Here is a 14,528-nt window from a genome sequence, read left to right as displayed (position 1 = left end):
CTTAATCCTGGCTAACACAACCCCTACATCCTGGTTTTACCCCAGACTCCCCTCCAGTCTGGATTGTGCTGTCCACTTGGTTCTTGGGAATTTCCCTCAACCTCACAGAACCTGAGAGGGTTCCTGGCTGTGAAGTGAGGAGAGTGACAGCACTTCCCTCAGAGGGGACATGAGGAGCCCAGGAGGATTAATGAGGCAATGCTGAGGAGAGTCTGATAGGGTTCAATCTGGCACCTGCTTCAGCTGTCATTGTAACTGTTTCTGTCCATTGTTTTCATCTTTTTTGAGAGGTGGTCTGGGCAGGTGTTGATGTCTGCTGAGGTCCCCATCTGGGCTGCAGGGGAGCTGGGCTGGAACCACCTGGAGCTGTAAGTGGCCCCTCTCCCCATCAGCTCTGTCCTCCAAGCCCAGCCCTCCACTCTCATGCATCATTTGCCAATGATCTTGGGTTCTGGTCCTAGTGAACAGACCCTTGGCCTGGTCTCTGCATAGGCTAGGATGGAGGTGAAGCCAGCCCAACCTTCTAGCAACTTCTCTCGCAGTGACAATAAAGATTAGGCCATCTGCCACCCTTGCCCCACACCTAGGGGGTGGTCTCCCTCAGGCCTGTTCCTCTCCCAGCCCTCAGTGGTCTGTGACCTCATAGGTGAGCTACAGGTGATGGAAGTGAGTGGGGCAGGTGCCTCTGGGTCTACCTCATTTCAAAGATGCAAGCCTGAAACCTAGAGAGGCAAAGTAGCTTGTCCATAGTCACCAAGAGAGGAAGTGGACATATGGGGTTAGAGCCCAGGACTTTGAGTCCCAGGCCAGGGCTTGTCCCTCTCCCCCTAGAACTCTTGAACTAGAATCAGCTGCCTGCTAGCTGGCAACTCAAAGAGCCGGGTTCATGGCCTTTCAGACTCCCCATGTCCAGACCTGGACTCTTCACTAGCCCCTAGACACATCTCCACTGTCCCCCCATCTTGGAGACAACCCCCACATTCACATCCCCATGTCCATCCATCTTGCCCCTTGTCCCTCTCAAGCTGCCCTCCTGCTGCTCCCCATGGCTGCTTTGCCCAGATATAGCCTCATTCACTCACCCAGCTGGACCATCCTGATGGCCTCCTCAGCCCTACCACCATCTTGAGTGAGGTGCTCACAAACCAGACCTTGCCCTGCCTTCCCCACTTAGTGATATTCACAGGCTCCCCCTCCCCCACCATATCTTGCCTGTGCCTTACCCCAGGTTCCAGGATATGGCTTCCAAAACTGGCAATCCATTCCATTCTCTTCCCTCTTAATAGCCCATCACACTGTATCATTCATACGGGAATGTCCAGGGCAAACTCTTACTCACCCTTCAAAGCCCAACTCAAATGCCCCTTTTCTGAGAAGTCTTCCCTAACTTCCCCAGCATTTATTCCTGTCTACTTTAGATACCTACTGCATCCTGGGGAATCTCCCTGGAGCCTGAGTTTTCCCAACTGTCTCCAGCCTGGAGAGGAGAAAACACTTTCAATAATAGATTCAAAACAGCCATTCTTTGTCTTCTTATGAAATATCTCACACGCACATACACACACACACACACACACACACACACACACACACCATACTTCCCATGAAAGTCCCCTAGGGATATCTTTGAAATGGCAAACCAGCCAAATTGAAAACAATAGATAGGCAGGGTTCAAATCTCAGTTCCAAAATCACTCTGGGACTCCAAGCAAGTAGTTTAACTTCTAGGAACCTCAGTTTCTCCCTCTAATAGAAATACTGGTAGTGCCCGTGCCCCAGGGGGTTGGAGAGTGACTGGATCTGACTTTGGGGTAACAAGGAGTAAGTGGGATGATGCTCACCTATGAGCGGGAGATGAGGCAGGCCTGGAGCAGGAGGAGCATTTTTGGTGTGGCCAAAGCTTTATGCTTAATGGAAAGATAGTTTCTTCCATGACCCTGGCCTGGCTGAAGCAGGCAGGGCTCAGAGCACTAGAAGTGGTCTCTGAGGCCTGAGGGAACTCAGGACTGCCATGACTCCTCCAGGCAGTCCGCTAGGACAGTTCCACGTATAGTCCCCACTAGCAAGACCCACACTGGGATGGTATTGCTGGAAGGGGAATGATGCCCAGCAAATGCTCCCCAGGCGGATCCCTGTTCCAAGGATTCTCCCTTCATCCAACATCAGATGAGCCAGATGGGGCTTTTCATGTCACCAGAGCTGGGGTCTTCCTCCATCAGAGGTGAAAATTTTACTTGTAGTCTGGGTTGGGCCAAAGCTTTGTTCTCGAAAGTGCCTCTAGGCCCTCAGCCTCTTTCCAAAGAGTACTTCACTGCTCCCTACCCCCACCAGTCCCACTTCTGAGCAACATCATTATGAGTGTGTGTGTGTGTGTGTGTGTGTGTGTGTGTGTGTGTGTGCATGTGCGTGCGCATGCGCGTGTGTTGACCTTTCCACTTGGCCAACATTCCTTTATTTTCCTCAGCTCTTTTGGGTAGATGGCCGTGGCAGGAGGTGCTGTTAGAAGAGCAGGTTCTCAAAAAACCTTTTTTCCAAAGCGCCAGAGACATGGAGCTCAAGGAGACACTGGAAGACGAAGGCCTATCGAGAAGAAAATGGGTTCCCAGGTCAGTTAGAGGAGTGTGGGTGAGAGACAACAGTCTCCTCTCAGAGAGCACTCTAACCCCAATGTAGGTGCTTGTGGGGCCTGCCCCTAGGCATTATTGCCATTGCCTGGTCAGTGTTGTCAGCCTGGCCAGTAAAGCTGGGTGACCCTGTGCAGGTTGCTTTATCTCTCTGATCCATATACGTCTCAAAGAAGCAAAAGTCCTGAGTTCACTGCCAGCGTGCATGATCTCCTTACCCCAGAGGTGCCCAGACTGTGTCTCTATAGCCCTTTACCTCTTTGCTGAGAGCTAGCACAGCGTGTCCCTGATTGGGGGCTGTGGGCTCTGGGGACAGTAGCACCCTATCAGCACCTTGACAATCACCCCCTTTCTCCTCTGGGTCTCAGTGGGCAAACTGGGGCATGCTAGACTCCAGGAGGATCCCTGGGTCTTTCAGAGTGCAGAGAAGGCGTGGTGTGGGCACTCCCCCACCCCCACCCTGAGTGAGGTGTTTTCACTAGAATCGCAGCATAGCTGCGGCTGGAGGCCTCTTCCCAGGAAGAAAGAGCAGAGCGCCTCTTCCAAGAACTCAGAGGAGGCCCACAGGCAGGGGAGGGAGGAGCGGGGGAGTTAATTTTAAACCAAACAGCCTTCAACGCTTCTCAGGAACTGGTTGCTCAACGTGATCTGGCAGGTCCCAGGCGGGCAGGCAGGCCTACTGCCAGCTCAGAGGTGGTGGGGGTGGAGGACTCGCCCCAGAGGAGAGGCCCAGTGACCTTGAGGGAAGTTGGGCCCTGTCCTTGTCCATGAATCCGGGGCTGTCACCCCAGATCCCCACCTACCTGACCTGATTTGCCGGGGTATGGGGTGGGGTGACTTCCTCTGTCCTAACCACACTAGGTGAAATTATAACAGGATTAATAATATAGATGTCATGTCCTTCCAAGGGCCCTAAGACTGTCCCATCCCTCACTCTTTGCTTAGAACCTGATGCTTCTGTCCCCTGGCCTGTCCCTCTGGAGGTTATCTGATGAAGGCCTGCTATGGGGCCAGAGTAAGGCCTGTGCCATTCGCTCATGGAATGGAACCCTAGAATGCCAGGCTGGTGGCAGAAAATCGGATATGGAGGGTGAAGTTGCAGCAGCCAGCAGAATTTCTGGATCCAAGGAGCAAGGCTCCTGTGTGCGCAGGGAGGCTCTGAGCTGAATTCACTGGGCTCGCCCACCCCCTCAGCCCGCCCCCCACAGCCAACAAATGAAAGCGGGGGAGAGTCAGAGCGTCTTCACACTCATTGACCTCCTGGCCCCCTCTGGGCTGACAGTCTGGGCCCCCCTCCCAGTGTCTGGTTCCTACAGAGGCTCCTCCCAGGGCACCCCCTCCTCCATTATCTCCACCAGCTGCCCAATGAGACTCCAGCAGCCGGGCGGGGCGAGGCCTGTGTTCTAGGAAAGGATCCTGAGCTAGCGCTGCCAGGAGCTGCAGTTCTTGGAATCAGCACTGCAGGGTGAGGGGACGCTTCCTGGAACCTGCTGGCCACTCCAGGGAGAGAGGCTCAGAGGGCAGGCAGTGACCTCGGTGAGGGGGAGAGAGTGCTGAGGCCTCAGCTCTGGTCCTTGCCTCCAGGAAGCCCTACCTGACTGCAGGGGTCTCCTGGGACTCCCCCCATTTCAGCATTAAGTCTGCTGGGCCTCAGGAGATGCCCAAGTCTGGCACAGCCTCTGCAATACTCAACATCTAGCCCAGGAATAGGCACAGAGTGGACAACCAGAAACAGTAGGGAAGTGGGGGGCATTGTGCAGGTGTGGGCACACAGGTGAAGGTGGGTTATTGGGCACGAGTATATTGCCCAGACCAGTGAGCAGCCAGGGTGTGAAGGGCTCAGGAGATTAGGAGGGAGAGCAAGGTGGGGTCAGCAATGCCAGGCCTGACTCACAGAGTCCCCCTTCCTGATGGACAGACAGCTTCTGGCCAGATCTCCTATCACTCCTATAGGCCAGTCTTTTCCTACAGGGCCTTTCCCTCAGATCCTTGTCCCACGGTTGGGGTACAGGCCCCGGCTTCAGAGTCAGGCCATGTAGAGTAGTCCCAGCCCAATGCCCAGCTGTGCAGCCTGAAGCACACATCTGGCCAGTTGGAGTTTCAGCTTCCCTGCCTGGATAATGGGGGGGGGGGGGGAGATGCTACAGGGCCCCCAGGAAGGCTGTGGGGGCTATGACCTGGGTCTGGGACAGGGTTAGGGTCCAGCTACACTGCGAGGGTGTAGCTCAGTGTCCCCATTACAGGGTTGCGGGGTCAGCATCATCAGAGCAGGAGCCTGGAAGTTTGGCTGAGGGGGCTGGAGGGCAGGTCAGGATGGGCACAGAGGGCAAGTAAGGACCTCCCTCTCTGGCTAGGTGGCCTTGGGGCAGCCTTCTAACCACTCAGGGCATGTTTGCCTTCAGAAAAACGGAGAACCCTCCCTAACCAAGCCTGGATAGCAGTGTGGGCAGAGATTTGCCTCTCCCCTCATGCCCTCAGGTCACTCTTTGCCTCTCACTGAGCACAGCCCCAAGCCTGCTACCACCCAACCCTAACACGTCCCAGAGAACGGGGCCCCCAACCCATCCTGCAGGGCCAGTCCTGAGATTGAGAAGGGCTGAGGTTCAGTGCCCTGATGGAGCCGTGAGGCAGGCCTGTGACAGAGGTCCTTTGACCCCTGTAGGAGGATGGTGGGGCAGCCTAGGGACACGGTTCATCACTGTGCCTGTGCTTGGGAGTGCCGGTTCTCAGAAGTGCCGGTTCTCAGAGGCTACTTGAGGCAGCTGGCAGTGCGTGGGCAGGCTGAGTTTTCCACCACCTAGAGGCCTGGGCACCTGCACCCAGGTCAAGCTGGCTGGAAAGAACCCACCATGGGAGAACTGGACCCGGAGCCCACCCAACCGGAATGGGAAGAGCTGCCGGTGTCATCTACTGGGTTTTCAGGGGATACTGGAGCCCTGCTGCAGATGGTTTCAGAGCCAGGCCACCTGCGTGACTTGAGCTAGTCACAAATCGTCTGTGAGCCATCATCTGTAAAACAGAGACAATGTTATCACTTACCTTTATCGTGGCAAGGAGTATATGTGTAGCTTTCTTTCTCTTTGGGGTTTTTCCTCCCTAATCCCACCCCACCCCTCCGCTTCCCCGTAACATGAGCCCATGTAGACATGAGCCCCAGCAGTGTTCTTTCTCTGGCCCTTGTTGCAGCAAGAGGGACCCGAGGACACATTTGCTTTTCCCACTGGAGCACAGGCCCTGATGCTTGCAGTGCTCTAGGCAAAAGGACAAATGGAAGCCCATGTTACAGAATCTAAATACTTAAAAATCCTAAATCAAGCTATAAACTGCTAATAAAATGTGTTCTATCCTCCTACTCAACAAAGAAACTTTCATAACAATACAAAATCTGAAAACCTGTAGTTTTTCTATGTCTGGAAGTCACATAAAAATATCAGAAAGTCAGAGGCACCTGGGTGGCTCAGTCGGTTGAGCGTCCGACTTCGGCTCAGGTCACATAATTTCACGGTTCATGAGTTTGAGCACTGCATTGAGCTCTGTGCTGACAGCTCAGAGCCTGGAAACTGCTTCAGACTTTGTGTCTCCCTCTCTCTCTGCCCCTCCCCCACTCACACTCTCTCTCTTTCTCAAAAATAAACATTATAAAAAGATTTTTTTTAATATCAGAAAGTCAGATATCAAAGATGATTGAGTTTCACAATTATCGCTCACGTCCAGGTGTTCAGTGGTGTTAGACGAAATAAATAAAGACATGCTTAATTCATAGAGTATTACATATTTATTGTGTAACATTCACTGTTCTTGTTAAAACTATTGTTTTAAACTTGTCACTGTTCCATTAAAACTATTGGTTGTGTTATTATAATCAAGATTTTTCATATAATTTCTATCCAAGAGGATATGTAATGATTTAAAAGACTAAAGTGATATATTCAAAGAGCACAAAAATATAAATTAAACTAAATATATTAAAAAATTGAAAATTATTTAAAATATGTTCCAAAAAGCTATTTTAAAAATAATCAGAATTAGAAAAATGAAAAGGCAAAATATACATTATAAGTTATAACGAACTGATGTCAACATTTAAATAAAAAAAGATTTGAAACTAAAACTTTAGCTTTTTGAAACTTTTATTCACTGTTAAATATTTCTATATTTCTATAGAGATAAACCTTCCCAATTCACATTCAAATCCTCTGTGAACTCTGAGGCAGGGTCGCAACCTCCCTGCATTTCCCTGGGGCATGAGTGGGTGTTTGGGTCTGTCTCACACTATGGCAGCACTGAGTGTCAAATCCCCAGTGATGGTGATGCCCACGTGTTTTTTAATCCATTTATTGTGAATCGATTGTTTTCGTTTTTGTGATATGTTCTAAATAGCAGGCCCCAGGCAGATGAGAGGAGAGTGGTTACAGATCAGGCACAACTTCCAATAGATGGTATTGGAAAGCTTTGGGGGAAAAAAAGGAAGTCCAACGTCTCCCTCACACAGGCAGCCAACCACCATAAGTGTTAAATATTTAAACATGAAAGAGAAAACCCTATAAGCCCTTTAGAGCATCTCCCTAGGAGTTACAACAATATCGATTCTGGGTGAGGAAACTTCTTCTTCTTTCATGTGCTCCCCTGCATCATTTTCAGGACAGGTTAGTCTGGGGCAAGTAGAGTCACGTCAGAAATTCATTAATGCCCGTTTAGTGTCACCTCCCTGTCTCAGGCACAGGGGGTGGGGGTGGGGGTGGGGGGGCGCTTCCCCTAGAAATAGGCCCTAAGACAAGGATCCAAATACAAATAGCTTATTTGGGAGGTGATGCCAAGAATCACCAGTAGGGTGTTGGGAGACAATTCTCCATGGTTCTCTGAAAGTATATTTCTGTATACTTGCCCATAGGCTCAATGACTCCCTTGTTCCAAGCAATCCTTTCAAGGGTGATTATTATACCAAGCAGCCTTAGAAGACAGAGATAGTATCTCCCTCTAGGGGAAAAAGGAGGATTTGTTTATTGTCCAGTATAACAAAGATAGTATCTCCCTCTGAGGCAACGTTGGTAGGTTTGCTTGCAGCCTATTATAAAAGATTTGGGCCCCCTGACCCCAGGGTTCCTCTCCTGTAATGCAAACCACTGCATGTGCAGGCACCATCTGGTACTTACTGGGTCATCCTGTGGAAACTGGGCTTCATGGGAGTGGTGCAAGAAAAGGCTGATCCTGGGTCTACCACTGTTACTGTAACAAACTGATCTTTATTTCTGAACCACGAGTCTTGTGCCTTCTGCCAGCATCCTTGGGAATATAAGGGGCTAACTTGTTAGCTTGCAAGTGGGGCAAAATCACAGAGCCTTCCCAGTTTCTGACATAGAGGAGAGGGGAAGCAAGACAGGGAAAGAAAGGAAACTTAGGCAGGTGTGTTAATGAGCAGTTTCCCTCTGCAGGCAACCGAAGCTCAGTCCTCAGCTGAGAGATGAAATAGAACACACCTCATGGTTGTTCCACCCAAGGAGTGGGAAAGCTGGGATGCATATCCACCAACTCCTACCTTCACTGGTTTAGGGCTGCTCCGGGGGATGACCTTTCAGGCACTTACCAAGCTGGCCTGTGCATCAGAGAAAGCCTTAGGCTGAGCATTGCAACTGCCATGTGGGAACTTCAGTGGGAGAGGATGTGACCCCACCAGGGGTTCTGTGTGAGCAGGGTCTTATCCGAATACTGCCCATCCCCAGTGCCCTGCACAGTGCTGAGCAGACCGCCATCAAGTGCATGCCATGTGGTCCAAGGATAAAGGCCTGTTTATGTCCCTCTATCCTCCATTAGGCCATGAACTCCTTATGGGCAGCATCTGTGTCCATTTTTCCTTCATACTCTGGTACCAAGGGTAGGCCTGACAATCAGCAAACACTCACTGAAGGTTTATTACATGAATAATGCAAATAAATAAGCTTCTAAAATAAATGAACAAAACAGAGTCAGCCAGGATGAGACTGAGCCATCCTTAACTAGAGAAAGGCTGTCTATCCAAAATCAAAGCAAGTACACTTGATAGGGAGGCACCAGAGGTATCACTCCATGTGTGGGAAACAAGATACAAGTACTCTAGCCATCACCATTTTTCAGTATTATATTGAAGGCCTTAGCCAAGCTATGAGACAAGGAAAAAAAATAAGAGCTATAAATATTAGAAAGGAAAAAAACAAATTTATCATTATTTTCAGTGGTAAAATATCGGCATAGAAAATCCAAGGGAAGCAACGACCAACAGATCTAAGAGAAACCAAGAAGTGGCCAGTTATAGGATAAACCACATACATTAACAGCTTTCCAGTACACCAGCAAGAACCAGTTAGGCCATCTCCCTGTATAATAAACAACAACAAACACTGTATATAGCTGTATAGTAGATAAGCAGCAAAGCTGACTTTTCATTAGGGGCATGGGTCTGGGATAGCCAGGGGAGGAAATGAGGCACGCGCAACTGAAAACCACCTTCCCCTTGGCTGTGAGTTTTCCCCTCCTACCCCGCCCCCCATAACCCACAAAACTTTCTCCAGGGCCCTGAGCCAGGGGCACAGGTGAAATCCCGATGGCCTTCCCCAAGCTGGGCCCTCTGCACTAGAGGCTGGACACAAGCTGGCCATTCTAGAGGGCAGGTCAGTTGTGTCCATTCCCTGAGACACAGCAAGGCCAGCAGCTAAAGCCCTGGACAGAGTTCTTAGTTGTTAGGGGTGAGGGCATGGCCATGTAGCGACGGGGCTTAGAGCCTCGTGGGGAAAAGGCAGCCCCCAAGCCCCCTTCCCGAGACCAGGTGGAAGGGAAGAGCTCTGTGAAGGAGCAGAGAACTCAGTCTGGGGCCATTTTATGAAACAGCAGCACCCAACAAACCTGAGGGTTCTCTACACTTTGTCCAGCCCTCACCCTTCACCTGCCAAACACAGGCACAGACCTGGCACATAGTTGAGGGGTGCTCAGGGGTGTGGAGGAATAAACACAATCCAGAATGACAAACTCTGAGGGGCCAATCTTGCCTCGAGCGCAGTGCTCCAGGCCTTCTCTGTCAGCTGCAGTCTCCTCCGCCCTCAGAGGACACAGCAGGACTTTGCTGCCGCTTCAGAGAAGGGGCAGGACTGGGGGCAGGTGGTGGCACCCGGTAGTGCTGTCTCCTGTCTTAGCTCCAGGCCCACCCCAGTGACTGACAAAGTCTGAAAGGCTGAGCTGGCCTGGATGTGGCTCCCACCGTCTCTAACTCAAGGACCCTCCACTGTCAGCCTTGGCCTCTAAAGATCAATTTTATGTTTAGTAGGTGGGTGAGCAGTGGGTGGAAGGGGAAGAGATGCTCAGGGGAGGCCAGAGACAGGAAAAGTTCCACGGGGTCAGAAAAGATGGAGTAAGCATTTAAGTCGAATATGGAAGCTGGATTTCATTTGACTAATAGAGAGGGAGAGAGAGAGGAAGATTGAGAGCGAGAGCAAGAGACAGCATTCCAAGCATCTAGGATGGCCCAACCAAAGACGGCATGTGGGAAATCCCTGGGAATGGTCCATAAAGCTTGGGAAGACCCTGTGGTAGGTCCTCAGGTGAGTTTGCTGGGAGAATCACCAATCTTATCTCGCAGAGTTTAATGCAGTGTGGTCATCAGGGGGGTGTCAAGCCCCAAATGCCAGATCAAAGAGGTCAGGAATGTGGGCAAGGCACCCAGGTCAGGCTCACTCCCCTCTCAGATCTCCCCTAACTTGCTGTGTGAGCCTGGCTGAGATGGGGGGCCTCTCCGGACTTCAGCTTTTTTCCCCATGAAATGGGAGCACAGTACTCAAGTTCCCAGGGGCTCCCATGACTCAGAGACAGTGGTTGGGCCTCAGATGGGGTGATACCCCCCTAACATACACAAAGTCCTGACCTGGCTCCCGAAGCATAGAGCTTCTCCAACCATGGGAGCCCTGCACAGACACCTGTGATCATGGACATGGACCCAAGTGCTTAAGTCCCACACCTGTGCACATGCCTGTATACAGGGGCACCTGCGTAGGGGTGTGCAAGTCTCTATCAGGTGCGTGTGTGATGTGGCCTGGTTTCCCCAGAGCCTAGGGCCTCCTGTGGCTCCCCATTGCTGACTAGAGCAAACCTAAGGACACAGCCACTCACTGGGGGTCTGTCAGGAGAAGTCCCTGTCCAAGTCCACAAGTTCCTCAGTGACAGGACCTCCTGCCTGAACCACCCCAACGCTGGCTTGATTCACAGCTGGTGCTCAGTGCTTGTGGGTGAACAATGGGCCTGACAATGGGAGGAGAGACAGGACAGATAAGGACCTCAGCCACCCCTTCCCCAAGCTTGGGAAGTAGCCTCAGCCCTCAGTAACTTCACAGAGGATGTTGGCAGGAAAAGAAGACTTGTCCCAGATGCTGCATCCTCACATGACCCTGAATTCCACCCCACCCAAGTGGCCCCAAGAGGAGGCTGAGGTACTGAGCTCTTGGCTGTGACTCAGCGGAAGGAAGGCAGGAAGGCGGGGGGGGGGGGGGGGGCGGTGCTGGGCCCTAGGGTTTTGCTTCTCATTTCTTTCTTTCCAAAGCAAGTTCTCAGAAATGAAGGTACCCAGAACTACAGAAACCCCAGGCTTTCAGGGGCACTGGGTTCTCCAGTCCTCCCACCGGTGCAGGCACCACCATACACCCTGGGGGGAAGCCCCTAGTCCCTGTTCCTTGCTTGGTGTCTTCTTCCCTACCCCAGAACCAGGGATTGAATCGGTCCACATTGGAGCCGAGAGGGGATTGTGGACTCCTGAGACTTTTCAGGAGCATGTGGCCCAGATTCACCTGCTGAGACAGACACTAAATGAAAGGAGGCACTGGGAATCTCCAGGTTGTGGGGGTAAAGCAGCCCAGGGCGGGCTTCCCAGGAGAGGCGGAGGCAGAGGCTGCCGACACCAAGAACCCAAAGGAGCCACACATGAGTTTCCTCCCCCTTCCCTTCCCTTTCCTCATTCCCTTCTCTTCCCTTCCTCCTTTCCTTTCCTTCCTCTCGCTTTCCCTCTCTGTTCTTTTCATATTTTTAGCTATTGTAAGGAGCCCAATTTTAAAAACCACGCACAGACTCAAATGGGCACACCATCAAATTATGACACATTAGATTCCTCCCTATGTGTCCAGAGAACCGGATTTGTACTGAGCTTGAAATAAAGCTTCTCTTGCTGTCCCTGTGAATAAAAGAGACTGCAAGGTGGTCTTCAGAAACACTGCCACCACTTGTAACCACCTCTTTGTGGGAGTCAGGGGTCACTTGGTCCTGTGCCACTGAAATCAAACCCTGAAAGAAGCCAGACACCAAAGCTGACCTGAGACTGCAACTCCTATCCCAACCCCAGTTCAAATGTGTGTTCACTGCTGTCCTCCTGATGGACTTAACGCTGAGAAAATGTTGAGAATTTGAACTTTAAAAATACATTCATGTTTAAGGTATTGCTTTTATCTTTGTAAAACTACATGGTGGAGTTGCACCTGAAGCTTGCTTTGAAAGAACAAAATCCACGGCTCTAAAGGGCTGGGCAGAGTGAGGAAGAGATGGCGCACTTCTGTGCAGGCAGAGAGAGGGAGATGTAGTTAGTTTTTGAGCTGTGGAATGCCTTCAAGGAGGGCTTTAGGCACATCCACCCAGCGCCTCTTCCCAGGATCTCCCGGGCCTAGGGACCTAAAACGCCTCCGCCACCAGGCAGGCTTCATACCCCTTATGCTGAGATAGGACTCACCTTCCCACCCACTTGTCAGCTGAGAAGCAGAGTCTGATGTCTGTCAGTCCCACCCCACGTCCAGGGTACATCAGTCTCCTTTCGGTAGCAGCCACTCTCACTGCCCTCCCCCCCCCCCCCCCCCCCCCCGCACGCAGGGGCTCTGCATCTGGTTCCTCTGCTGCGGAGTGTGAAAGCTGGGCACCTGGGAAGGAAGGAAGCTTGCTCCACGTCTGGTGCTTCTGTTTGATTTGCCACTTTCCCCTTTGTCTGGAAACTCAGGTCAGCCCTGCCGCTCCCCCAACCCCCAGGCATCTGAGCCTCTCTGGGAACTGAGGCCCTGGGATGCAGTCAGCCTCCAGAGGGGGCCTGCTCAAAGTCCCCGCCCACTAGCTGGGACATCAGAGGACTGGTTCAAACCCCAGCATGGCCACTTCCTGGTTGTGTGATGTTGGGCAACTTAAGTCTTAGTCTCTTCACCTGTCTAGTGGCCAAGAAAGCCATTCCTGATGTGCAGACAGGATTTATGCCAGCATGTGCAGCACCTGGCACCTGGCATGTGGAGATGCCTGGTTACTGGGCCTGGGAGGGTGGTCTTCCCAATTTTACCTCAAGGGCTGTCTCTGACCTATGCCACCACTGGTCGCATCTGGATCTCCTGACGCCCTTGTCCATTGTCCAACACTGCTTCTGGCATGTCTGATGGCATCCCACACTCTCAAGCTGACTATCCTTAACATCCCACTCTCCAATTTAGGGTGGCCCCAGGCTCTAGTCAGAGTCATGGGCCCCATTGTTGTCCCGGATATGTCCTCCACCCAACCCCTCAGCAATGGTTGAAGTCAGTTCTGTTTAGGAGCTACCTGAAGAGCCATATGAAAGAGCCACACCATCCAAGAAAATGACCACAGGCCCTTGGCAGCAATGGAGGTGGAGAGCACTGCACAACAAGTCAGGAGGTAAGTGCTATGCGACCCCTAGTGAGCCCCTTCCTTGGAACTGTTTGGAAAGAGGGAGATCAAGGAGTAGACGTTAGTCTTGCTAAAATCCACCCCTCCCAATATGATCAGGCCCTCTTGGCTTCATCGAAAGCATATTAGGAGAATCCAGATTCCCAGACCTGCCGTGAGGCACATCAGCCCATGCCTGGACTCCCAGTAGCTCTTCTTGTGGCTCCTCAGGTGGGACCATGGCTTCAAGAGCCCCAGGACTTGGCCAGCCTGAACAGGGACAGGATCAAGGACTCTAGCTGGCCATTTCAGGTTTGGTTATCATAGGCTGAGAATCCCAGGAATGACTCAATTTTATCTGAGCCACAAAGCCCAGTCCAGACCTGAAGCAGGAGCTGGGCACTGGCTGATGACTGGAAGGAGACGAACCCTTCACAACTCACACAGAGGGTTCAGATCCATCAGCTTGAAGTCAGGCACTCTTGTGCCCATTTCACAGATGTGGTACTGGCAACCCAGAGTGCAAGGCCCCTGCTCATCTTCATATACTCAAGAGGTGCTGGATCCAGTCCCTGACATCCTCTCTGAAGGCCTGGGTGGCCCCCATGCCACAGAGATGGGCCATGGAAGCCAGCCTTGCCTCCTTTCCCCTGATCGCAGTCCTATTCCATAGCTGCCCCTGGTGCCAGGCCAGCCTCTCCAGGGCCCACCCCGAGCAGTCTTCCAGTCTTCTCTACCACGTTAGACCTGTGGATAGGGAGCCTGGGCAGCTCAGGTCTCCAGATGGAGGGGTGTTCCCCATCCCCACCTCAGCCACCCCCCTTCTCAGAGCAGAGGTATTCAAGGCAATCTATCATGCACCTCAAATTTCCTCCAGCTCCTGTCCATTTCCAAAGCCACTTCCATTTTTAGGTATTTGTGACAGCAACACTTCAAGTACCAAAATCTGTACTAGTTTCCTACTGCTGCTGTAACATATTACTACAAATCTGGTGGCTTAAAACCACACAAGTTTATCATTTTATAGCTCTGGAGGTCAGAAGTCCAAAATTAGTTTCACCAGGCGAAAATCAAGGCGCTGGCAGGATTCTATTCTTTCTTGAGGCTCTAGGGGAGAATCTATTTCCTCGCCCTTGCCAGTGTCTAGAGGCTGTCTGCATTCCTTGGCTCATGGCCCTTTTCTCCAGCACACTGCCTCCCTGTGACCTCTGCTTCCCTCGAATCTCCTTCCCCACCCCCATC

The sequence above is a fragment of the Panthera tigris genome, chromosome A2 (assembly GCF_018350195.1).
Source record: "Panthera tigris isolate Pti1 chromosome A2, P.tigris_Pti1_mat1.1, whole genome shotgun sequence".
NCBI classification, from domain to species: Eukaryota; Metazoa; Chordata; class Mammalia; order Carnivora; family Felidae; genus Panthera; species Panthera tigris.
This window is presented reverse-complemented; position numbering follows the sequence as displayed.